Here is a 24,894-nt window from a genome sequence, read left to right on the forward strand (position 1 = left end):
TGGACTAGACTATAGTCATACCATTCCAAAACTGAGATCGCTTACCTTTTAGGTACTTTTTTTATTTTGAAATTTCAGATTTAGGGGGAAGTTGAAAAATTAGAACAAAGAATTTCTGTATACCCTTTACTTAGATCGCTCCAATATTCACATTTTATATGTATGTTATAATAATAATAATAATAATAATAATGTATAAGTTGCATATTACATATACATAATTTTCTGAGCTAGTTGCAGATGTGATGTAAATACGTCTACACCTAAATAATATTGTATGTATATTCTCTTCATTCTCTTCCTTAATCATAGGAATTTAATACTGGATTAATACTATAATATAATCTATAGTTTTTATTCACATTTAGCCACTAACATCCTTTTCTGGTCCAGGCTATATACTACAGGGTCACATACTGCGTTTGACCATTGTTTCTCTTTAGTCTCCTTTGATCTGGAACAGTTTTTTCAGTTTTTCTTTGTCATTTATGACCTTGACAACTTTGCAGAGTACTGGCCAGTCACTTTGTAGAAATCTTGCATTTTGGTTTGTTGATGCTGTCTCATGACTAAATCCAGATTCAGGTGACGGATTTTTGGCAGGAAATGCAGAGAATTGGTGTTGCATTCTTCCCAGGGTATCTTATTAGAAGGCATATAAGGCATCCCATTACGGGTGAAAGCTGAACATTTGGTTAAAGTGTTGTCTGCCAAATTTCTCCACTGTAAATCTTAATAGTATGCCTTTTTAAGTATTTACTTTATGTGGAGATTCTTTGAAACTTGAAAATAGCTTATTATCCCATTTTCACCCATAGATTTTAACATCTGTTAATATTCTTTCATGAAACAGTTATTACTATAAGTGATGCTAAATAGTGTTTCTTTTTTTTAACACATTCTATTGCTTTTTCTGTATTTATTAATTGGATTCATACTGTGAGGAAAGGCTTTGCTTTTTCCTTTTATTAATTAATGGTGTAGATTTGTAAATTTCATTGTATTATGTTGGTTATGTTTTATTACTATCATTATAGAAAATTGATTTGTTGAAATTCCTTTATTTTTTATTTTTTTTAAAGATTTTATTTATTTATTTGACAGAGAGAGAGAGAGAGATTACAAGTAGACAGAGAGGCAACCAGAGAGATAGGGGGAAGCAGGCTCCCTGCTGAGCAGAGAGTCCAATGTGGGGCTCCATCCCAGGATCCTGGGATCATGATCTGAGCCAAAGGCAGAGGCTTAACCCACTGAGCCACCCAAGCGCCCTGAATTTCCTTTAAATGTGTCTTAGATCTATACATAAAGTATAAAAAATTGAGACAAAACAAAAGATTTTAAAAAGGATTTCTTTTTCTTTTACAAAATGATTTTCTCTAAAAGTGGTGTTCTATAAATGCATGTATATGTGCTTGAAGATCATTGACCCTTATAAATTGGAGGATTAAAAAAATTTTTTTTAATTGTTAGGAGATACTGCCAATTGAAAACTAGGTGCAAAAATGGCAACCCTGAAATTATAATGTAAGCAATAGAAAATCTACTTTTGTTTTCTAAAATTCCATTTTCCTCTATTTCACAAAAGGAGGCATACCCTTGTTAGTAGGTAATTACTTTGAGGAGGATACTTTGTTGAATAATTAGATACAGCATGTGGGTAGCCTTCTTTTTTAAACCTTGATTTTTATACATTTGTTCTCAAAGTAAATTGCATCTGGTGAGCATAAGAATAGACAATTGTTCTTTTTTGCAAGAGAAAATTAGAGAAATTTTCCATACTTATTTTCTTCTTTCTTTGCAGAATGCATAAAATTACAAAGAGGGAGAGTAAGATTGCTTCCCATCCCTGTTCTTGAGAAACCAGAGCCTGAATATTTGCATTGTAATTGTCAGTTTGACTAAAAGCTTGAGCTGTGATTTAGAATTTCATCTCTGACAATACAGTAGAGGATCGCTATTGATAAGAAATGTTTAATTTCATATTTTGTCACTTTAATATAAGTGGTGACCCATATGCTTTTAAAAGGTGGTTTTTGGATTAAACAGTGCAGTGGAAGCTGGAAAGGATTAATATAGGCTGATATGTTTTCCTTCTCCCAAGTTAAGTGGCTTAGGCTGATCTGGAAAGGTCATGTTTAAGGAGAGGAAACACTTTGCTTTCTTTTCAATATTAAAAAATACTTTTGCAAATACTTATACTGTATGATGATAGTAATTGATATATTTTGTTTCTGGCTATGGTGAGAAAAATGAATTTTTAGATGAGTAAGGAGATCTGGACTTTTAGCCACTGTGTTCATCTGCCTCCCTTAAAGCTATATATAGTTCAATGTTAGTGAAAATTAGGACATTTAAAAATTGTTAAGAGATTAGAAGTATTCATTAAAAATTCCAGGATATCAGCGATTTCTAGGTATAATGTCGTATTATGGGGAGGCAGTGTGTACTTTTGGCTAAAACTTGCTTCCTTTTAGTGATCTAATGAGGTCCTTAGGTCCTTGGAGCTTTATCTGTTCCCATTTAATGAAAAGTACAGTATTAATCATTGGAAATTGGTTGAGGAACAGCCACTCTCCTCTTCCTATTTAGTGGTCTTAAGGAATTTTGCACTCTTTAATGAGTTGATCTGTGTGGTCTAAGCAGGAAGGCTATGGACACTCTGTAAACTGCTTCCTTGAGTCTCAACTAACTAGTCACGTGCTTCTGATGTCACATGAATGTCAGATTTTCTTAACTTGGTAAGGATCTTCAACTGGCCTTCAGACTAAATTGAATATTTTATCTTTGTCTTCATTTGAATGACTTAAAATGAAGTACACGAGATAAATGGTGGGTGCATATTTGTATATGCCTTTCAGAACATTTCATAGAATATTAAAGTGCTAGTTCTCCCACTTACTCCCACCAGTAATATGCCATGCTTGCTAGTGATTTAGGGTAAATCAGGTGCCTCAAGGTTGTAGGTACTTCATGGAGAAGTCTATGGGGAAGTTGAAGAATGGAATCTTAATTGAAGATGGTGAAGATTAGTAGGGGATTGGTACTTGTAAGATGGGTGCTCAGCTCAGTGGTTTTCAGTCTGTACATCTATGAGAAAACAGATTATGTGAGCCTCATCAATAATGTTAAAGCCTTGTACAGAAAAGTTAAAACAATAGATTTTTTCCCCGATATTTTTCTTCATCTTTTGGCATCTATACCAATTGTGAAAAGCCTAATGAAGAAATGCTATTTGTTCCTTCCCAGAAGTGTCACTGTGGCTCCAGAGATGCTGAGTAATATGGATACTTCACCTAAGAAAAACTTTGGGAACAGTTTATAAATGTATTTAGTTTGAACTCATTAAGGGAGAAGCTTCTAAGGAAGCCAAGAATGTATTCCTAATGTCCTCTTAATAGCTTTAACATTTCCCTTGAGACCTCTGTGTCATTTCAGAGGAGAATCTAGTCAGGCATATGTTCTAAGGTGTCCTTATTAACCCCTTCCTTTAGAGACTCCCCTGCTTGGCTTGGATTGACCAGGAGACCTTTCTGAGGCTGGTAGATTTTGGACTTCACTTATCTTCCCAAGGCTGAATTGTATAACTTTTGCTTGGCACTTTACCCTTCTGTTTCCATAGTCAGTGCCCCGATATTTTCACATACAAGTATCCCCTTCCCCACTGATGTTACTTGATGCCTTTTAAATAAATGCCCCTTAAATCACTCTGACATTGACCAGCCCAATAAGCCTCCCTGGGCTTTGAGAAAGACCATTAGACCATACAATTCAATGGGAGTTTAAAGTACAAGCTCCGTGGAAAGCATGAGGGAGGCCCAGAAAATGCACATTATTTTCCTAGTCCTTGGGACATGAGTTCTAGAATGTGGTCCTTTTGAGGCTTGGGTGACCAGGTGGGATGTAGTAAGCACTGAGTAACACAGTTGGGGGGACATGCAAGGACATTCAGACTACCAACGGCATAAAAGTAGAGTATCACAACAGGACAACTACACATGTGCTATTCTGTAGGAAAATGTGTGTAGCTAGGGAAAATTCTAGAACTCTTCCTCTATTGTTTATTCTTTATGGGGTGGAGCTCTATGTGTAGGTTAAGTCTGAGCCTTAATTTAAGTCCTGGTTTTTATTCTTTTAATAAACTCTAATCCCATTAACTAGTTTGCTCTTTTTGCAATGATGGGAAGCAGGCTCCCCGCTGAGCAGAGAGCCTGATGTGGTGCTGGATCCCAGGACCCTGAGACCATGAACTGAGCTGAAGGCAGAGGCTTAACCCACTGAGCCACCCAGGTGCCCCTCTAGTGATCTATTTAACATGAGTTTTTTTTTTTCCCCCCCAGGTTATTACAAATTACTATTTCTTGATATTTAATTGTATTCTTTTTGAACACTTTGCATTTTTAACATTTCACATAGCATGTACTTAATAAATATTTGTCAAATGCATTAAGTAGTGACCATGTTCATACATTGTTTTGATCCACTGTTTTAGTTTTATTTCTTACATAATTCTTTTAACATTTTTATTAGGTAATTTAATATGAAAAGTATTTATTCATACATAATTTAAATGTATAACTAAATGTGATCATATCATAAATGCTCATACATTCTCTTTTTAATGCAGCTTTTGTTTTATTTGCTTGGCTTATTCCCCCCCCCCCCCCCAACTCTTATGTATTCTCTGATCATCAACCATTAACCCCATTCCCTAAGAAAAAGGAACCAGTGTGAACAGCCTGGTAGATTGATCCCTTTATATTTTCCTTAATCATTACTCTTAATTATCCTAGACAGATGTATATGGGCCATTTATGCCTTTGCATATATAGGACTTTTTTGGTATGTTTCATTTTAATAAAATGAGATCACATTTTACACACACACATGCACACACAATTCTGCTTTTTGCTTTTACCTCTCACCAGTACTTTCTGGAAATTCCTTGAACTAGCTTATGTGGTTCTAACTTAATCTTTTATTACCAGAGATGAATTTTTATTATAATAGAGGCTATCAGATTATTTTTTCCAAAAGGTTCTAACCTTTTACATTTCTGTAAGTAAAATGGTTGAAAATGGCACTTTTCCCTACATTCTCTTTAATTTTTGCCAGGCTTATGGGTATCAAGTGTTAACTCATTTTTATGTTTATTTGCATTTCTCTATTAGTGAATTTGAATATCTTTTCACATATTTTTTTTGGCAGTTTGCATTTGTGCCTGTGCAGATAGCTTGTTTATCATTTGCTCATTTGAAAATATTAGATTACTGTGTTTTCCCTCAGGAATTTTATTTTTTTAGTGGCACGAGGAAGGAATCTGTTATTTTTTTATGTGACTAATGAGTTGCCTCAGCATCATTTTTGAATAATTTGTCTTTCCCCTCTGATTTAAATGCCACTTCTGTTATATATCTAGTTTCCCATGGTAGCTCTCTGGTTCTATATGCTTTTCTATTGATCTGTTTGTCTACCCCTGAACTGATATCATTTTATCTCCATTATTATAGCTTTCATTATACTTTGGAAAATGATAATGAAAATCTCTTGTCATGTTCCTTGAAAAATCCTGCTGGCATTTTGATTGTAATTATACTGACTACATAGATTAATTTGAAGAGAGGTGTTTTCTAGTGTTCTTCAATAATGTTTTATAATTATATATAAAGGTCTTATTCATCTTTTGTTGGACTTATTCCTAAGTATCTTTCTATTGTGAATGGAATATTTTCTTTTATTACATCTCTGATTGGTTAGTTATAGTATATAGGAGTGTAATTCATTTTATGCATGGCTCTTGTATGCAACAATTTTGCTTAGTGATCTTATTTTATAATTTGTTAGCAGCTTTCATGTATTACTATCATGTACTATATATACTGTGTAGATAATAATATATGAAATGGAAGGCAATTTATTCTTTAACTTTATAATTCTTTGTCGTTGCTTTATTGCATTGGCTAGAAACTTAAGTGCAATGTCGACTAGAAATAAAGAGCAAGAATTCTTGCTTTTTTCCTGTTTTTATAGGGATGCTTCTAAACTGTTAATCCTGTTGCATGTGTTTGCTCCTGGTTTTTTCAATGCTGTTCTCTACCAGATTAAGAACATTGCCTTCTATTCCTAGATTTTGAAGAGTTGTGTTTGTTTCTTTAAAAAAAATCACAATGTGTTGTAGAATTTATCAAATACTCTTGGTGCTTGCTATATTTCTTTTTTGATATTGAAATATGGTTGACTTTATTAATCAATATTGACCCCTCCCAGCATTTATTTGGTTATAATGTATTATTTTTTATACATTGCTGAGTTAATTTGCTAGTGTTTTCTTAGGACTTTTATATTTCTATTAATGATTGAGGGCTTATAATTTTCTTTGTACTGCTCTTTTTGGTTTTAGAAGCAAGGTTACATTAGCCGCATAAAATGAATTAGGTAGATTCTTTTTCTCTTTTCTAGCTCTGTTTAAGAGAGGTACTGTCTATTTCTTGATTGTTTATTAAAACTCACCTATAAAACCATTTGTACCTGTTATCCTTTTAGTAGCTGAGGTTTTCAGTTTTTTTCTTTTTTGTTTGTTTTGGTCTGTATAGCTTTTTATTTTTTAAAAAAGTCAGTTTGGTAATTGATGATTTTTTGTTATCCATTTTGCCTGTATTTTGAAGTTAATTTTAAAAGCAATCATAGCCCTGATTTATTATTTTTAAATCTTGTTTTGAAGCTATATACTTTCTTGCTTAAATATTAGCTATTCCTTTTTCTCTACTAATTTTGCTAGACATGTGTTTATTAGTTTTCATTTTGATTAGCTTTATTCGTCCATCAACTTCTGTTTTTAACTCTATTTTTTCTTCCTTTTTTGTTTTTAGGATTGCTCTGTTTCAGTTTTTAGATTTACAAGTCGAAACATTAGCTGATTTTTCTTTTAAAAATTACTGTGAATTTATCACTAAATTACCATATATTTTGATATGCTGTTCTTTTATGGTGGTTTATTTCTAAATCTTTTATAGTTTCTTCTATGACTTTCTCTGTAACTTAAGACTTACTTAGGAATGCCTTTTGAAAAATCCAAATGTGTGTATTCTTACTTAACTCTTTTTATTATTAATTTTTAATTCCTTTGAAATTTGTTGAAACTTCCATTTTGACACCTGGTACCATGATCAGTTTTTTGGGCAGATATTATGAGTACAAAAATTTAACACATTTTCAGTTTAGCATATGGCACACATACATGCACACTCCTATAATTTAGTAAGTCAAGTTAGTAAATTTTGTTGTTCTGTTCTTTTGTGTTCTATTAAATATGTCCGTCTAGAGCCTCTCAGTATAAGGATTGTTAATTTCTCTCTGTGATTTTTTTTTACTAGTTTTTTTTTATTTTTAATTTTGTTCTATTTTGTGTCTGTTTCATGGATATGAATTAATTACTTCTTGGTCAAGTATTTTTTAATCTGTAGTGTTCCTCGTGATATTAGCATTCTTTTGAGTTACTGTCTTGGCATATGATTTTTCAGCTATATTTTAATCCTTACTTTGTAACTTATTTTTTTATGTTTCTTTTTCTTATAAACACCTTACAGTTGGACTTTAAAACTATCATTTGATAAATTATGACTTTTTTAATGGCTGGGTTAGTCACTTTTTCTTAAAATTATTGATGCATTTGGAAATGTTTTTATCCTTTTATTTGTTTTTTTAACATCTTTTCTTTTTTTGTTGTCCTCCCCCCCTTTTTTTTTGTTTTCTACTGGATGAAATGTGTTATATATTCATTTTTATACTACTGGCTTTGGTTATATTTCCATTTTTTAAATGGTTATTCTCAAATTTAAAAATTGCATCTATAACTACAAATTGTTCTAAGAAATCTGTGCTGTAAGCACAGTGATTTCCTCTCGTGTCTCACATGAACACTTTCTTCAGACCCTCAGCAAACTTACATCTTTCTCATCCTTTGGGTTTAATTGTTGCCATCTCTTCAGAGAGAACTGCCCTGCCCCTCCCTTTTCTAAAATAGCTCTTTTCTGAAATGCCTGGGTGGCTTATTTGGTTGAGCCAAACTAAATAAAAAACCTAGACTCTCGATTTTGGCCCAAGTCATGATCTCAAAGTCCTGAGATCAAAAAAAAAAAAAAAAAAAAAAAGAAAAAGAAAAAAAAAGTCCTGAGATCAAGTCCTGAGAGGAGTTCTGTGCTCAGCAGGGAGTCTGTTTGAAATTTTCTCCCTCTGCCCCTCCCCACCAAAATAAATACAAACAACTAAAAAAAAAAAAATAGCTCTTTTCTGTCCCATTGTTTTCTATCAGATCATATTACTTTATCTTTTCATAGCACTTAACACCACCTATAACTGTATATTTGTTTATGTTATTGTATGACTTTCCCACCAAAATGGGACTGCTGTTGGCAAGAACTTTGTCCATCTCACCTGTTTTCTGGGGCATGTAATTCAGTGTTTATCCCACTGCAGAGAGTCTGTTAATAGTTGTTGAAGAAATTCCCATTGTTTTCACATGTAAGTGACCACTTGGTTGAATGTTGTTACACACTTGGTTAAAAAAACAAACTTTTTTTCTCTCTCAAAGATTTGTCTGTGTTGTATTATCCTACTGCTCTTATTTCTGCTAAGAAAGTGAATGTTAACAAATTTTAACCTCTTTGAAGTTGAATAGGCAGCAGTTTAAATGATTTAACTGAAATCCTACAAGCATTCTTCAAGAATTAAGGCAACCACAATTAAATTTTAACTTTTAAAAAGAGTATTTTGATATGGTACTTTACTGTTTTTCACACTATTTTGGAAATTTAGGACAGCTAAATTTCTGATTTCTTAGTGCGTAACAGACAAAGTTAGAAAAAAAAATTAGACTAGAACTGCTCAGATACATGAATTCTGAAAGTAATATCTCTTTAAAATATTAGTTATGGATTTCTGAAAGTGTTAATTCAACTGTGAGGATATGAATGAACCAGCACCTTATGGTGTTGTTCCCATTATGGGTCAATATCAAAGGCTGATTGAATTTGATTTGGAGACATAGCAAATAATGGACAGAAAAGACTTAAGAGATACAGGTTTTTCCTTTGTAATTTTTGGAATGTTTGAAAATTCTTTTAATATGTTTCATAATTTATACTTACATGTTTCAAATTTTGATAAAAGTCTTAGGAGAGTACTTAGAAATAGGGAATTACTACATATTTTTGGCCACTAGTCGTCAGTGTTGAACTATCAATTGTGACCCAGCAGGCATCCTTCATTAAAGTCGCTAAACTATCTTGGAAAATGATGATAACATATATATATCTCAACCATTAGGACTCCCTGAAAGTGTACTTGGCACAAGCATTGCAACTGAAAAAGAATATAATTATCTAGCTATTGCTATTTGGAAATTTAAATTTGAAACAGTGTTGCTTTCTACAGTTGAAAAATAAAATATGACACACTGAGTACTATGTAATAAGACATCTGTTATATTTAACACTAAAGCTGTCATTTTTATGCCTTTTTGTTGGAGTTTCTTTCATTCTTCATATTTAGGGTTACAATTCTTCCTTCTTTCCTCTCTCCTCCTTCTGTGGAAAAGATCTTTTTACATATAGTAAAACAGTTAGAGACTCTAATTTGATTTGAGAGTTTCTGTCACTGGAATCATGTATTCCCATGCCCTTGTCCGTGGTTCATGTATCTAATCTATGCAGCAATGTCCCAAAGATACTTTCTCTACATTTTTATTTTATATAGATGCAAACTTTTTCCAGTTATCATTTTCTTTTCCTTAATCATCACTGCCTTTGTACCTTGTTGTCCACCCAATCCAGGAACAGTCATTTTCAACTGGCATTCTATGTTGATTTCCCTTTGTGTGGTCTTGTTTGTGTCTCTTTCACCTGATACAAAGTATTTTTTTGTAGCTGTATGATTCCTTGCATTTCTGATTGATTTACATTTGTGTTTAGTACCCTAGATCGATCTCTCTCTCTCTCTCTCTCTCTCTTTTTTTAAACCTGAAGCTGTGGTATTACTTATTACTCAAGAAATAAGAAGTTGCTTAGGTTTTTCTAACATCACTTACAGTCAAGTTAAAACACTATTTACATGTGTAATCTTATGTCATCATTCCATGGGCTTATTTGGCAAGGAGAAAAAGTTGTTCAGTTTCCTATTTTTCATCTGGGATTGAGATCCTGAAGCACTGTTAGCTAGTATCAGACTTGGATGGGAATCAAGTTAGAGTGCTAGTGTGATTTAAAGCCGCAAAGCCTGGGCAGACTTGGGTTGCTGAAGCTTCATTTCCTGTTCTTTCCCCTCCTGACCTGGGAACTTGTAAAGAAGGTGCTAAATTATGTCTTTTTGTGTGGTTCAGCCTAGTAAGCTCCTATGATTTATTTCTTCTAAGAGGATGGATGCTCATCTTGATGACAAAAGGAATGTTAACTTTATATTTAAAAAATTTTATGTGGTTCCTTTATGTTCTCCCCTTTACCATTTCTCTCATCCTTCACATCATTAAATTCTGTCAGTTCTATTTATTTATTTTTTAAAGATTTTATTTATTCACTTTAGATGGAGAGAGAGAAAGAGAGCAAAGAGGAAGAGCAGGGGAAGTGGGGCAAGCCGACTCCATGCTAAGTGGATACGGGGCCTGGTCCCATGACTTTGACATCATAATCTGAGCCAAAATTAAGACTTGGGTGCTTAATCAACTAAGCCATCCAGGCACTGCATCAGCAATAAAAAAAAGAAATTAAAGAAATGTTTTCTGGGGCGCCTGGGTGGCTCAGTGGGTTAAGCTGCTGCCTTCGGCTCAGGTCATGATCTCAGGGTCCTGGGATTGAGTCCTGCATCGGGCTCTCTGCTCAGCAGGGAGCCTGCTTCCCTCTCTCTCTCTCTGCCTGCCTCTCCATCTATTTGTGATTTCTCTCTGTCAAATAAAATAAAATAAAATAATTAAAAAAAAAAAAGAAATGTTTTCTGAATTGATCACTCCTCACGCCTTCTATTGCTACTATTCTCATCTATCTTCTTGTCTCTATTTTCTCCTGCTTGGGCTGGTGCAGTAGCCAGCCCCCTTGCTCCCATTCTTACCTTCCTTCAGTCTTTTCCCCACAGAATCAGATAGTGCCACATCATTCTTCAGAACCCTTCAGTGGTTTCTTTATCATATTCAGAATAAAATGTAAAGTCCTCAGCCTACAAGCCTCCTCACTTATGGTTCCTGCATACCCACTCCCTTAATTCTCTGTCATTCTTGTCTACTCTAGGCCAACTGGGCTTGCCTTCTTGCTTTTCCACAGACATGTCAGGCACCCTCCTGCTTTTGGACATTTACACTTTCCATCTCCAGAGCCAGGAATTTTCAACTCTGGAAACAGTTGCTTTGCTGTTTACCCTAAAATCTTTCAGATCTTTCAGTAGGGGTTTCAGAGCTCTTCTTCAGCAAGGCCTTATTAACTATCCTTGGTAAACCCTTTCTTCACTCCTGTGCTCCCCACACTGCCTCACGCTCTTTTTTAATTTTTACTTTTTTATTAGCACTTTTCATTACCGGTCATCTGTCTGCCCCTGATCAGAATTCAGGCAGGCACATTGCTCATTGCACATTGCTCATTGCTGTGTCTCCAGTACCTAGAGCTATGGCAGGCATGAAATAGGGGCCCAAGAAGTGTTTCTTGGAGGAAAGGGTGAATAAATATTGTCTACTCAATGTCTAGTCAGAACTATACATAGTAAAATATGCAGCCTATACCTTCGTGTACTTAGTGTATGACAGTTAATGTGCCGGGGACTGGAGATTTAATGGTACTTAAAACATGGTCTTGACTTTGAGGGACTCCCAGTTTAGCTGAGAAAGAAATGTTAACAATCTCTGTAATTCACTAAGGGTATTATTTCAGTTTTGAAATAGGCTTTACAGCAGCCCAGAGGGAAAATGGTTATCTCTTCTTGACCATTTGGGAAAATTTGGGTGGAAGAAGTGGCATTTTGCTGAGAGTTTGTGTTTTAAAATCATTTTGGGCATTTCTTTTAATGAGTGTGATTCTACCCCATTGCTTATTGCTGCATGATAAGCACTTTACCAGTCCATGCCCGAAATAGATATTTAAATTCCTACTCACTATAGTTTTGATTTATAGTATTGTTCTCTTACTATTTTATACCATGTTGATTATTTTCATCTCTCTTTTATGTTTATTACCTATGGATTACTTATTTTTTTGCAAGGCTAAAGTTAAACACTTTTCTGTAAGGTTGTGAAAGAACTATTAATGTTACCATGCTGATAAAAAGGAAATAGATGGAGGAGAATGATTGTCTATTATGGGATTTGTCTTTAAAAGCCGATTGAACACTATTTGGCACAGCTTGAAATGCGCAGGTCCAAGACCTTTCATGTTCTTCAATCTTCTTCCTTAGTCTTTTTCTTGATTTACCTCTTTGCATCCTGCACCCCACCCCTGCTGCTTTAACCGGTAAGTCTGTTTTATTAGGCTTTGATCATTTCAGATGACACTAAAATCCTTTTAGTATTTTTTTTTTGCGGAAAATATTTTTTCCCCCAAAATTCCTTGTAAAAGAGAAGCCGGAAGAGATCTTATATGTTGTCTCTTTCAACCTTGTCCTCACTGAGTACCTGAATTTCCATTCACAGAGCAAACTTCCCATGTGGTTCATGCATATCATATAGACAGTTTCCACAAGCCATGTTCTCTTTCCTTTATTGGGAAATATTGATAGTAATTAATGGCTGGATTAAAGAATATTCCAGATCATATATTTCAGGAGCCTGCTCTTCAATATTGACAAAATAAAAGTTGAAAATCTAGAACTGTATCCTACATCGTAAGACAAGTAAAATGCCAAGTGTTAGCATGCTCGGGAAGGTTTTTGGGTTCCTTTGAGGGTTGCAGTTTTATGAGATAGTGTGTAGATGTCAGTTGTCCTGAGATTCTTAAAATCTCATTTCTGCGTAATACTTATGTTATCTCTTCTTAGGCTTTTTACTTTATTAAAAAATATTACCTAAGGATATTAATTATTAAGTGTTTACAGTGTACTTTCTATCCCCTTTCACCTTTTCATTTCAACGACCTTTCTCCAAAATCCTCCAATGTATGTAACATATTTTTTATTATTCAAATGTTTTTGAATAAGGTGTATTTTTCAAAATACCTTCCTGGGTTGATCAGTTTGATTGTAGCTTCTTAGTTCCTACCTCACTGATGTTAGTCCTTATAGGATTTTTTTTTGTTCTACTTTTTTCCTCCCTGATATTTGCTCTCTAGGTTCTTGAACAGTCCTTTCTTATTTTCTCCAAAATGGCCATTGTGGCCTCTGACTCCTTTCTTTATTTCACCTATTCTTGAAGCATGTGTGTAGATGTTCTTGTAAAGCACCTCAGAATCTCTTTGGAAATAGTTGAGGTTTGCATTAGGAATAAATACTCTTACTGCTGCTGTGAGTTGCATTTAAGTCTTGATACATTTTATGTTCATACCATATATGCCTAGATCTTAAAGTATTGTTTAAGCACATTTATTTTGCTGTGTGTACTTACTTGTTCTTGCTAATATTATCATTGTAAACTATAACAAATAAGGCTAGCATGAATCTGTGTGAGTCCCTTTGTGTAACAGTGTATGCAAATAGACATTTAATGCAGCTAATGCTATGATGATGATGAAAAATGTCTGTGCTCTTGTTGACTGAACAGCTGCCTGACAATAGCCTGAGATTTTCTGAGTGTAGGACTTGTTTAATTTCTACTTTGTGCTTTTCTTGAAGAGTGTAATGTTTCTATCTACATTTCCAGTGAATTTATCCTAGACCATCTGTTTATAAAGCCCTTTTCCATCATTATCAATTAATATTTATTGGGCAACTACTGAGTGCATAGTAATGTTGTGTAAACAGAGACCACTCTGCTCCAGATAGACTTATTCATCGACTTGGTACGGTTTTATTTTGATTAGAAAATAGTGAAAAAAAAAATCCAAAGGCATAAAATAACATACTCTAACTCTAAAACAGTGAAAGGTGTTGTATATTTAAGGGCATGCTACTCAAATACATATAAAACTTGAGAGATTTTATTTTACTTATTTTTTTTAAACTTGAGAAATTTTAAATAAAATTTTTGTAATTACCTATGATCTTCTGTTTGTCAACAATTCTAACTCAGTGGTCCTGTATTTAGAAAGTCAAATGAAGTATCATATTACTTTGGGGTTTCTAATAAAACTCTGAGTGTCCTTTTTCAAAGAGGAAACTACTCAGATAAAAACAGACCCTCCACTAAGAGCCTTTGCTTTTTGATTTTGAAGGAAATCCTGGAAAGTGCACTTGTTGGGCTCACATTTAACTTTACTTGCAAGATTTTTCTTAAGTAAAAGATTGCATAAAAATAAAGTCTGTTCCAGTAAAAGCAGTGGCATTTTAGGGAATAATACTCATTACCATTGTTGCTTTTGAATTAAAGAAGGCAAAAGACTTGAATGTCTTTTTAGCAAACCAACTTTGTAGGCAGTAATTAAGGTTTTGTTTTGCAGATTGGCAAATTTAATAACATTTAAAGAATGAAATCCTGACAGTAGTCAATAGGGCTTTTCCTTTTGTGTTATTTTTATAGCCCTGGTAGATCTTGCTGATTCATCCACGGTCTCTGGCCTGGTTAGTCTTCCATGTGCCCTTTGGCTAAGGTTTAGGGTAAAGACTATGACCATGGAACAGAGCAAAGGGAATTGGCTCTCATGGTGATTGAACCCATGACCTTGGTTGGCTTTGTTGGCAAAGGGTGCCCCAGCCAGTCACAGACTCCATAAATATGGACATAATAGAAACAGTAAGTTTCCTATTTATTGGGGAAAATAGGTCAGTAATATGTGACCCTCTACCCTATCACAATGGTTTCTATAAAAGCTTTTTGGATTCCTGAAAAAACTAACACCTTATCATAAGACAAAAAAGAAAAAAAAATAGACATCTGGGCCATTCTCAAAGAGAAACTTTGAGTTTTATGTTTCAGAACCTCAGATATTTTTAAAGAACATCATTAAGGATTACAATTGCCATCAGAAGTAATACCATTGTACTTAAATTACTGATAAATCTTACTTAACTACATGATACTTGATATTACTTTGCCTTTTGAAAAACAGGAATGGTTGTATCTTGTGACTCCACACACAATATGCTTACCACTTCCATCTGGAAAATACATAATTCAACTGACAGCAGGTTTTTAGAATTTCTCCCTTTGATAGCCTAAAAATCTGTATGGTGTTATAAAGGTAATGATCACATTTGGATTCTCTTTGGCCTTTATCATGTAATTCTACTTTAACTTACTAATTTTTTTTTTTTTTTTGTGGTAGTTTGTATAGAATTTTTGTTCCTTGGTTATGGCCGAAAAATAAATTTCTTTGAATAATTTGAGTAAAATCTAACTATTTTTGAGTTAGATATTGGTTCAGGGATTTAGAATATGAATGCATTGTTTTCTGCCTTGAAAAGTAACTTTTTTTGTTTTGTTTTGTTTGGTTTGGTTTTTGTTGGCACAGATAATCCCCAACTGGATGAACTTAAAGGCTAAAATTTTCCATGACTTTAGCTAGTTCTCATGTGGGAGGAATCTCTAACTAGATTTAGGAAAAAACAAAATTTAGAAATTCACAGAGCTTGACAGAAATAAAATCTATGTTAATTTAAGTGAGTAGTATTAGTTGTGAACAATAAAATCCTGCTGCAATATGCTTATATATTCCTTTTCAAAATATGTATTATTCTATTGATATTTGATGGTTTTAGAGTTGTGATTTAGGTTTTCAAAAGATAATTTTGGAAATAGACACCAGATTTCTGTCTTTTAAAAAAAAATCTCAAATATGTTTCTTATTACAGTATTAAGTATACATATTAAGTACTTAATAATGTTTTTTTCTTGATTTGAAATATGACAATTGTTCTTAAAGCTATTAAAAAATTTTAATATCCATAAATATAAACTTTTAGCTTTATAGTTCATGTGGTCTAATTCCAATCAGAATTGCATTATATTGTAAAACTTAAAATACTTGCTGACTTTTATTTTGTACCTCCATGAAGAATTTAATTATAAAAATATAGTCCAATGAGCTATGAAGCAATGAAAAAAGAATAGAGGAACTTTACAGGCATATTATTAAGTGAAAGAATAATCTGAAAAGACTACATACTGTAGGATTCCAACTATATGACATTCTGGGATAGAAAAACCATGGAGACAATAAAGAGATTAGTAGTTGCCAGACTTTGGGAGGTAGGGGATGAATAGGTAGAGCACAGGATTTTTAGTGAAAATACACTATGAAAATATATTATTATACTGTAATGATAGATACCTGTCATTATAGATTGGTTCAAACCCATAGAGTACACAGCACCGAAAATGAACCCTAATGTACATTATGAGTGATTATATTGTGTCAGTGTAGGTTCATCAGTTGTAGCAAATGTGTACTACTTTGTTGAAGGATGTTCATAATGGGGAAGTTATACAGGTATGAGGACACTGGTGTATATGGGAACTCCATTTCCCTCTCAGTTTTGCTATGAACATAAAACTGCTCAAAAAAAAATCAAATCTTTAATAATATATAGTAAGAGCAATACTTTTCTAATTCTCAGTGACATGACTTTATTCTTTGTTACTGGGAAAAAAAATCTGACTTGGAAGTTTGTACCTTTTAAAGGGTAATGTTACTGACCTATTGTTCCATGTGAACAGACTTGTTTTTCTATAGTCTTGTTGGTTTACCAGTGAGTCATCTGCATGTTCTTGCCCTTGTGACCAAAGGCATGCACTTGGAGCACTGCTCAATGATTAGAATGAGACAGGATAGTTTATATTCATCTTTTTTTTTTTTTCCCCCAAATTTCAGTGGCCTGTGTGGGAGTTAAAATAGACCTACCTCTATTTCATTCCAGCTCCATGATTCTTACCCAAGCTGGCTGGTCCCTTTACAGTCAACAAAGGGCCTTTAATTCCCTATTTTTTCTTTATTTTATTTTATTTTTTAAAAGATTTTATTTATTTATTTGACAGAGAGATCGTAAGTAAGTAGAGAGGCAGGCAGAGAGAGAGGGGGAAACAGGCTTCCCACCGAGCAGAGAGCCTGATGCAGGACTCAATCCCAGGACCTTGAGGCCATGACCTGTGCAAAAGGCAGAGGTTTTAACCCACTGAGCCACCCTGGTGCCTCTATTCTTTATTTTTGAGTGTGTTTTAAGATCCTCTTGATAAACATACCTATTGCCAAAGTTGGAGTTTCTATGGTCCGATGAGATGTCTTCAAACATCTTCCTTTTTCTCCTTTACTTTCTAGAAGAAAAGGCTGCTTTTTTTAAAAAAAAAAAAAACATTTAACCATGAGAATTCAGAATACTCTACCTCTAAAGAAATGCAGTAGTATGATACTCAATGTGTTAGTCTTTTTAATGGAAATAGTCACACTTAAGGGAAAGAAGAAAAATTATTGTTATTAAAGATTTAAATGTGCTCCAGGGATGCACTATTAAGGCTTAGCATTGTTGCTGTAATCTTAAACGTGTAAAAGACAGTCTGAATCCTGGAGCAGACACATGATAGCTTTATAGCTAAACTGCTTTTAAGGGAAAAAAAAAAAAAAAAACAAGCTTTAAAAAGCAAAATAACATAATAATGGAAATTCATTGGCATGTGATTTTTTTTCTCCTTTTATAACTGCTTTTACTGGGTCAGTTTTAATATAATTCTCATTGCTTGATCTAAATCAAATGGGAAAGAAATCTAGTGCAGCCTTATATACTTAAAAAGATAGTATATGAGTTAAAGTTTATTGTTAAGGTTTAAAGAAAGCTTGTAATTTTGATTCAGTTAGTTTTTAAAGTCTTCTCCTTCAGTGTTATTTGTGTTTTTAGAAGGTAAAAGTGCATTAATATGTATTTACTAGGTCTGAAGAATTAGATTTTCTTTGTCTTTTATTTTAAACTAGGTAATGTAGAAAATATGTTCAATATTCTGGGCTAGAATATTGCATGTGTGTTTACTTGTTTACTGACCGATGATCTGTAGGAAGCAGAGATGATGTTCAAACTTAATGACATTTTGAGATGAAATGGTGGAAATACAGTAATTTGCTTTAGGTTGCTCCTTAGGACCTCATTTGGCTCCTCTACTGAAAACAATAGGATTTAAGTTCTCATTGACTAAATTTTTCTAAGACATACATCCTTAGAGTAAAAGGAGAAGTAAAAAAGGGAGGTATTAAATAACATTTTGGGTATCAAAGTACAACTATAATTGAAAAGTGTATATTTGGAAAAGGGATATTATGAACAACAGTTCAGATGTTGAAGGTAGAAACTGAGGAAGAAGGGAAGTTTATTTTGCAGATTCCGAGGTATCCAAAAGAATTAGAGGTTCTTTTATTCAACTAGCTCATATATGGAAATTAGGCTTTTTTAAAAAGTTGACTTTCAGAAGAATTATGCTTTATAAGGTATAATTCCATGTTATAAAACACAATTTGTTTAATTAAAGTTCAGCTTATTGATTTTTCTTTAATATCAAGTAAAATTATTAATATTTATACTAATTATAAGAAATAAAGATTGAATATCTATTAGTATGAGCATGAAAATAATAATTTCTCACATTGCCCTTTCAGGGGAATGAGTTCTGGTAACTGATAAGCCTTCACAGGATTGGGGAAGTAGGAGTGTTGGGTGTGGTTACAGGTATAACTGTTCAAAATTGAGTACTGGAGTAGAGGCAAGCTGCTCTGCATAACCTGGAGAGGGAGATTTAGAAGGCTGTGGGGGAGGTCCCGAAGGTGCAAAGAAAGTAAACAATGAGGATGGAGAAGATGTAAGGATAACCAGTGTTTGGTGTAGCTTTGATGAGTGTACTCCATTGATCTATAATAGTTTTATATAAATTCCAGCTCACTTATTAGTGTTTTGGGGGGTAAGCAAGTTATCTTGGGGGTAAATGCAAAGAGTTTTAGTGTTCTACATACTGGTGAGCACTGAACTCTGAGTTAACGTACTAGGAATCTGGTGGCATCAGAGTATAAGGTTTGGTGGGGGGGAAATTTTGTAGGCTAAAAAAGACCCGATAGTGTTATTTTTGCTCTGGCTTTGAGTTAAAATTGGTAGGTGAAACATTAAGGATATTTGTGTAGTCTCAAAGTATCTACCAAAATAAGTGTTAATTACTTTAGTGGTTTTTAACATAACATCACACACTTTTTGATATTTTCCCTCTGGGAAATGGAGCTTAATTCTCCTTTTGAGTTGAAGTGGCTTCTGCTCAGGAGTTTGAATCCAGAATCAGGCTATTTATAGTTTGATGAAACTTACCAGCTGCCAGAGGACCTCTTCCCTGTAACAATCCCCTCACCCCCACCATGGAAAAGCCCAGGCTGGTTTATAGCTCAATGCACAAATATTAAAAAGATAACCAAGTTGTTTAACTTATTTGAGACAAAATGGGGCTAGGCTGAGATGATGATGTTGAGGAGTGAAATAGTTCAAACTTTATGAAGTGATTAAAAAGTGTAGCAACAACATCTTTGTATCTTTTTATTCTCTTACACATGCCCATTGACTGAGGAGAGCAGCATGGAAATTCACGTGCATTGGGTGGAAGTAGTCTGCCTTGATGTCTGCTACTTCTTTTCCATTTGATTGAAAAATCTCCAGGGTTTGTATAAGACCAGATGTCAGGTACAGCCATCTTTAGTTGTGAGATGTATGTCCAAGACTCAAACCCCTGAAATCTGGCTGTCATTTGGGTAATGAGGAGAACCCAGTATAGTTCCTTTCACAGAGATTTAGGAACAGTCATGCCAAAAGGAAAAAGATGACTAAGAGAGGGTGCAGGAGGCTGAAGTGACTACCATACACAATGCCCGGGGTTGTTAGTTCATCTGGGTTCATCACCTTCAGGTCCCAGTTCTGACACCATATAATGTCAACCTGCAGGCTCTTTATAAGCTTGCAGTGAGTTTGAGGTTTCTAGGGTACTCTTGTGCAAGTAAAATTTATAAACACATTCTGCTGTGAATAGATTACAGCATATAGAGTTAAATATTATTACAAATTCCACTGACCTTACAAGAAAGGACAAATATCAGATATCAGAGTCATTTGATAACTACCTGAAAAGCAGTACAATTCAACTATTTGTACCTCACTTTCCTTCTTAATAAAATTGACTTAGTGGTAACTTGTAGATTTATAAATGATGTGGTTTGAAATGTTGGGGTTCAGAGCTGATGCCTAAAAAAGAATTCTTGAGACATCTTTGGTGTAAAAGGGTGTTTTTCCTTTGTTTGTTTTTTTAAAGATTTTGTTTATTTATTCGGCAGAGCATAAGCAGTGAGTAGCAGGTAGAGGGAGAGGGAGAGGGAGAAGCAGGCTCCCCGCTGAGCAAGGAGCCTGATGAGGGCCTGACTCCAGGACCTTGGGATCATGACCGGAGCTAAAGGCAGTCACCCAACCAACTGAGCCACCCAGGCACCCCAAAAGGGTGGTTTTATTAAAGTAGAGGGACAGAACTCATGGTAGAAAGAGCTGTACCAGGGTTATGAGGAGTGGCTGATATACTTTCAAATTGGGAGGAGGTTAAGGATGGCACAAGCCTCCAAGGTATTTTGGAGGCAGGTTTTCAGGGCCTAGAGGAGGCTAGCTATTGTTAGGAAGAGGTCATTTATTACTATTTAGTTAAAACTCAGTCATGAGACCCTTCAGATGTGTATCAGTGGGTCCTATGCTTGGAGGATGATTGCTAATGTATATCTTGGGGGCTAGAGATAAAGGAATTTTTCAAAGGAATTTTTATATGTTAAAGTAGACTTCTAGGATCCTGGGGGTGAGGGTAATCTTAAGCAAAGACTGCCTTTTGCTCTTATCAAAGCATTAACATTGAGGCAGCTGGGTTCCTAAAGGAATGGCACTCTGCCTTTTGCAAGAACTTGTCAGTGGGCTGTAGGTCGTAAGCAAATCTAAGTTTTTCTTTTATGTTTGTTTCCCACATCATAAAGATTAAATGTATGTGTTCAATGTATATGATGTATTTAATATATAAGAAGAAGAATGCTTGGACATAGTGAATACTGTAAGTGTTATAATATTATTACTATACTCAGACCAAAATTATTTTTCATTTTGATGATGCCTCTCTGATTTTTTTACTCAATTCCTTTTTATTAGAGTTGGAGCCATGGGAGAGGGGGCTGTTATTTCCCGACAGGAGGCCATGGTTATTTCATATGCATGTATATTAGTAGCTTCAGCATTGTGCCTGACATATAGTAAATGCATTTAGGTGTTATTTGTTGAATATGTAAGTTAAGGAAGTTGAATATGACTGATTATATTTACATCAAAAAAAGTTTTTTAAAAGATTTATTTATTCAATAGAGCACACATGAGGGTGGGAGGCAGGCAGAGGAAGAGGGGGAGAGAGAATTTCTAGCAGACTCCCTGCTGAGCACAGAGATCCAACGCAGAGCTGGATCTCACCACCCTGAGGTCATGACTTGAGCAAAAATCAAGATTCAGATGCTTAACTGACTGAGCCACCCAGTTGCCTCTGCATCAAAATGGTTTTTAACACATTTGCTGTTTGTCTAAAAATCGTTTTCCTGTTGGGCACCATAGATCTTGTTGGGAGACCTCTGGCATTGGCTTTTCTCAATTTGGGTGTCCTCTGAACATACACCTTGCTAAGTCTAAATGTTAGAATTATCAAAATTTTTTCTTAAACAAAGAATGTCTTTTAAATGTCATGAAAGTTTGCTGCAAGTATATATATATTTTTCCTCAAGTTTAATTTTGTTTTAATGTATAGCAAACCCAAACACCCATTTTTCTGGTTACCCTTTGAAATTCGAATTTTCTTGAAGTTCCTTTTTCCATTTTATTAAAGAGAGACAAATGTAGAAAAAGAATGCTCTGTTTTCTCTTTGTGAGGAATGGTTTGAAGAGCCAGTTCTTTGTAGCAATAAAATATCATATATGTAATACATGTGCGACAAGCATGTTTCTATCTTAAGATTTTTTTTCAGAATTTGAAAAACTAGTGAGCTAATTTTTATTATGTCTAAATAGTTGAACAGATAATATGATGTTTATACATTATCTCACCTGGAAGTAAGCTTTGTTTCCAAGAGAATTGTTAGCTGTCTCTACTCCCTAAATGTGTAACAAAATACCCAAAGATGGGACAAAGTGAAACTAAGTGGAAATTGATTAGAAAGATCAAGAAGTAGTTTATATTTGAGGGGGAGGAGTCAAGATGGCAGAGAAGTAGCAAGCTGAGACTGCTTCAGCTAGCCGGAGATCAGCTAGATAGCTTATCTAAAGATTGCAAACACCTGAAAATCCATCGGCAGATCGAAGAGAAGAAGAACAGCAATTCTGGAAACAGAAAAACAACCACTTTCTGAAAGGTAGGACCGGCAGAGAAGTGAATCCAAAGCGACGGGAAGATAGACCCCGGGGGGAGGGGCCGGCTCCCGGCAAGCGGCGGAGCAACCGCGCACAAAATCAGGACTTTTAAAAGTCTGTTCCGCTGAGGGACATCGCTCCAGAGGCTAAACCGGGGCGAAGCCCACGCGGGGTCAGCGTGGCCTCAGGTCCCGCAGGGTCACAGAAGGATCGGGGGTGTCTGAGTGTCGCAGAGCTTGCGGGTATTGGAACGGGAAAGCCGGCTACAGAGACAGAGCCGACAGTAAGCTCGCAGCTCCGTGTTACCTTGAACCGGTCCCAGGCTCGGTGAGCTCGGAGCGCGGCCGGAGGTCAGGCAGACGGGAGTAACTGGGCGCTGTTCTCTGAGGGCGCACTGAGGAGTGGGGCCCTGGGCTCTCGGCTCCTCCGGGCCGGAGACCAGGAGGCCGCCATTTGTATTCCCGTCCTCCGGAACTCTACGGAAAGCGCTCAGGTAACAAAAGCTCCTGAAAGCAAACCCGAGTGGATTACTCACCCCGGCCCCGGGTAAGGGCGGTGTAATTCCGCCTGGGGCAAAGACACTTGAGAATCACTACAACAGGCCCCTCCCCCAGAAGATCAACAAGAAATCCAGCCGAGACCAAGTTCACCTACCAAGGAGTGCGGTTTCAATACCAAGGAGAGCAGCAGAATTCCAGAGGAGGAGAAAGCCAAACACGGAACTCATGGCTTTTTTCCTGTGATTTTTTTTAGTCTTGCAGTTAATTTAATTTTTTCTTTTTCATTTTTTTTTTTTTTCTCGCCTTCGGGTAAAATTTTTTTTTTAACTGTTACCTTTTTCTTTTTTAACGATTTTTTACTAGTTTATCTAATATATATATTTTTTCTTTTTTACATTTTTCTTAGGTGTTTTCTTTTTTTAAAAATTCTTTTCTTTTTGGTTTTTTTTTTTCTTTCTTCCTTTTTGAACCTCTTTTTATCCCCTTTCTCCCCACTCACGATTTTGGATCTCTTCTAATTTGGTTAAAGCATATTTTCCTGGGGTTGTTGCCACCCTTTTAGTATTTTACTTGCCCCTTCATTTACTCTTATCTGGACAAAATGACAAGACATAAAAATTCAACACAAAAAAAAGAACAAGAGGCAGTACCGAAGGCTAGGGACGTAATCAATACAGACATCGGTAATATGTCAGATCTAGAGTTCAGAATGACAATTCTCAAGGTTCTAGCCGGGCTCGAAAAAGGCATGGAAGATATTAGAGAAACCCTCTCGAGAGATATAAAAGCCCTTTCTGGAGAAATAAAAGAACTAAAATCTAACCAAGGTGAAATCAAAAAAGCTATTAATGAGGTGCAATCAAAAATGGAGGCTCTCACTGCTAGGATAAATGAGGCAGAAGAAAGAATTAGTGATATAGAAGACCAAATGACAGAGAATAAAGAAGCTGAGCAAAAGAGGGACAAACAGCTACTGGACCACGAGGGGAGAATTCGAGAGATAAGTGACACCATAAGACGAAACAACATTAGAATAATTGGGATTCCAGAAGAAGAAGAAAATGAGAGGGGAGCAGAAGGTATACTGGAGAGAATTATTGGGGAGAATTTCCCCAATATGGCAAAGGGAACGAGCATCAAAATTCAGGAGGTTCAGAGAACGCCCCTCAAAATCAATAAGAATAGGCCCACACCCCGTCACCTAATAGTAAAATTTACAAGTCTCAGTGACAAAGAGAAAATCCTGAAAGCAGCCCGGGAAAAGAAGTCTGTAACATACAATGGTAAAAATATTAGATTGGCAGCTGACTTATCCACAGAGACCTGGCAGGCCAGAAAGAGCTGGCATGATATTTTCAGAGCACTAAACGAGAAAAACATGCAGCCAAGAATACTATATCCAGCTAGGCTATCATTGAAAATAGAAGGAGAGATTAAAAGCTTCCAGGACAAACAACAACTGAAAGAATTTGCAAATACCAAACCAGCTCTACAGGAAATATTGAAAGGGGTCCTCTAAGCAAAGAGAGAGCCTACAAGTGGTAGATCAGAAAGGAACAGAGACCATATACAGTAACAGTCACCTTACAGGCAATACAATGGCACTAAATTCATATCTCTCAATACTTACCCTGAATGTGAATGGGCTAAATGCCCCTGTCAAAAGACACAGGGTATCAGAATGGATTAAAAAACAAAACCCATCTATATGTTGCCTCCATGAAACACATTTTAAGCCCGAAGACACCTCCAGATTTAAAGTGAGGGGGTGGAAAAGAATTTACCATGCTAATAGACATCAGAAGAAAGCAGGAGTGGCAATCCTTATATCAGATCAATTAGATTTTAAGCCAAAGACTATAATAAGAGATGAGGAAGGACACTATATCATACTCAAAGGGTCTGTCCAACAAGA

At 35.3% G+C, this 24,894-nt stretch overlaps 1 protein-coding gene across 12 annotated transcripts in view; it reads left to right on the forward strand.

Annotated features, from left to right (window-relative positions):
• CEP128 (centrosomal protein 128) overlaps nt 1–24,894 on the forward strand; it is a 393,959-nt gene that overhangs the window by 48,289 nt on the left and 320,776 nt on the right. The gene's annotated exons all lie outside the window — the stretch shown is intronic.

This window comes from Mustela lutreola, chromosome 7 (genome assembly GCF_030435805.1).
Source record: "Mustela lutreola isolate mMusLut2 chromosome 7, mMusLut2.pri, whole genome shotgun sequence".
In the NCBI taxonomy this organism is placed as follows: domain Eukaryota; kingdom Metazoa; phylum Chordata; class Mammalia; order Carnivora; family Mustelidae; genus Mustela; species Mustela lutreola.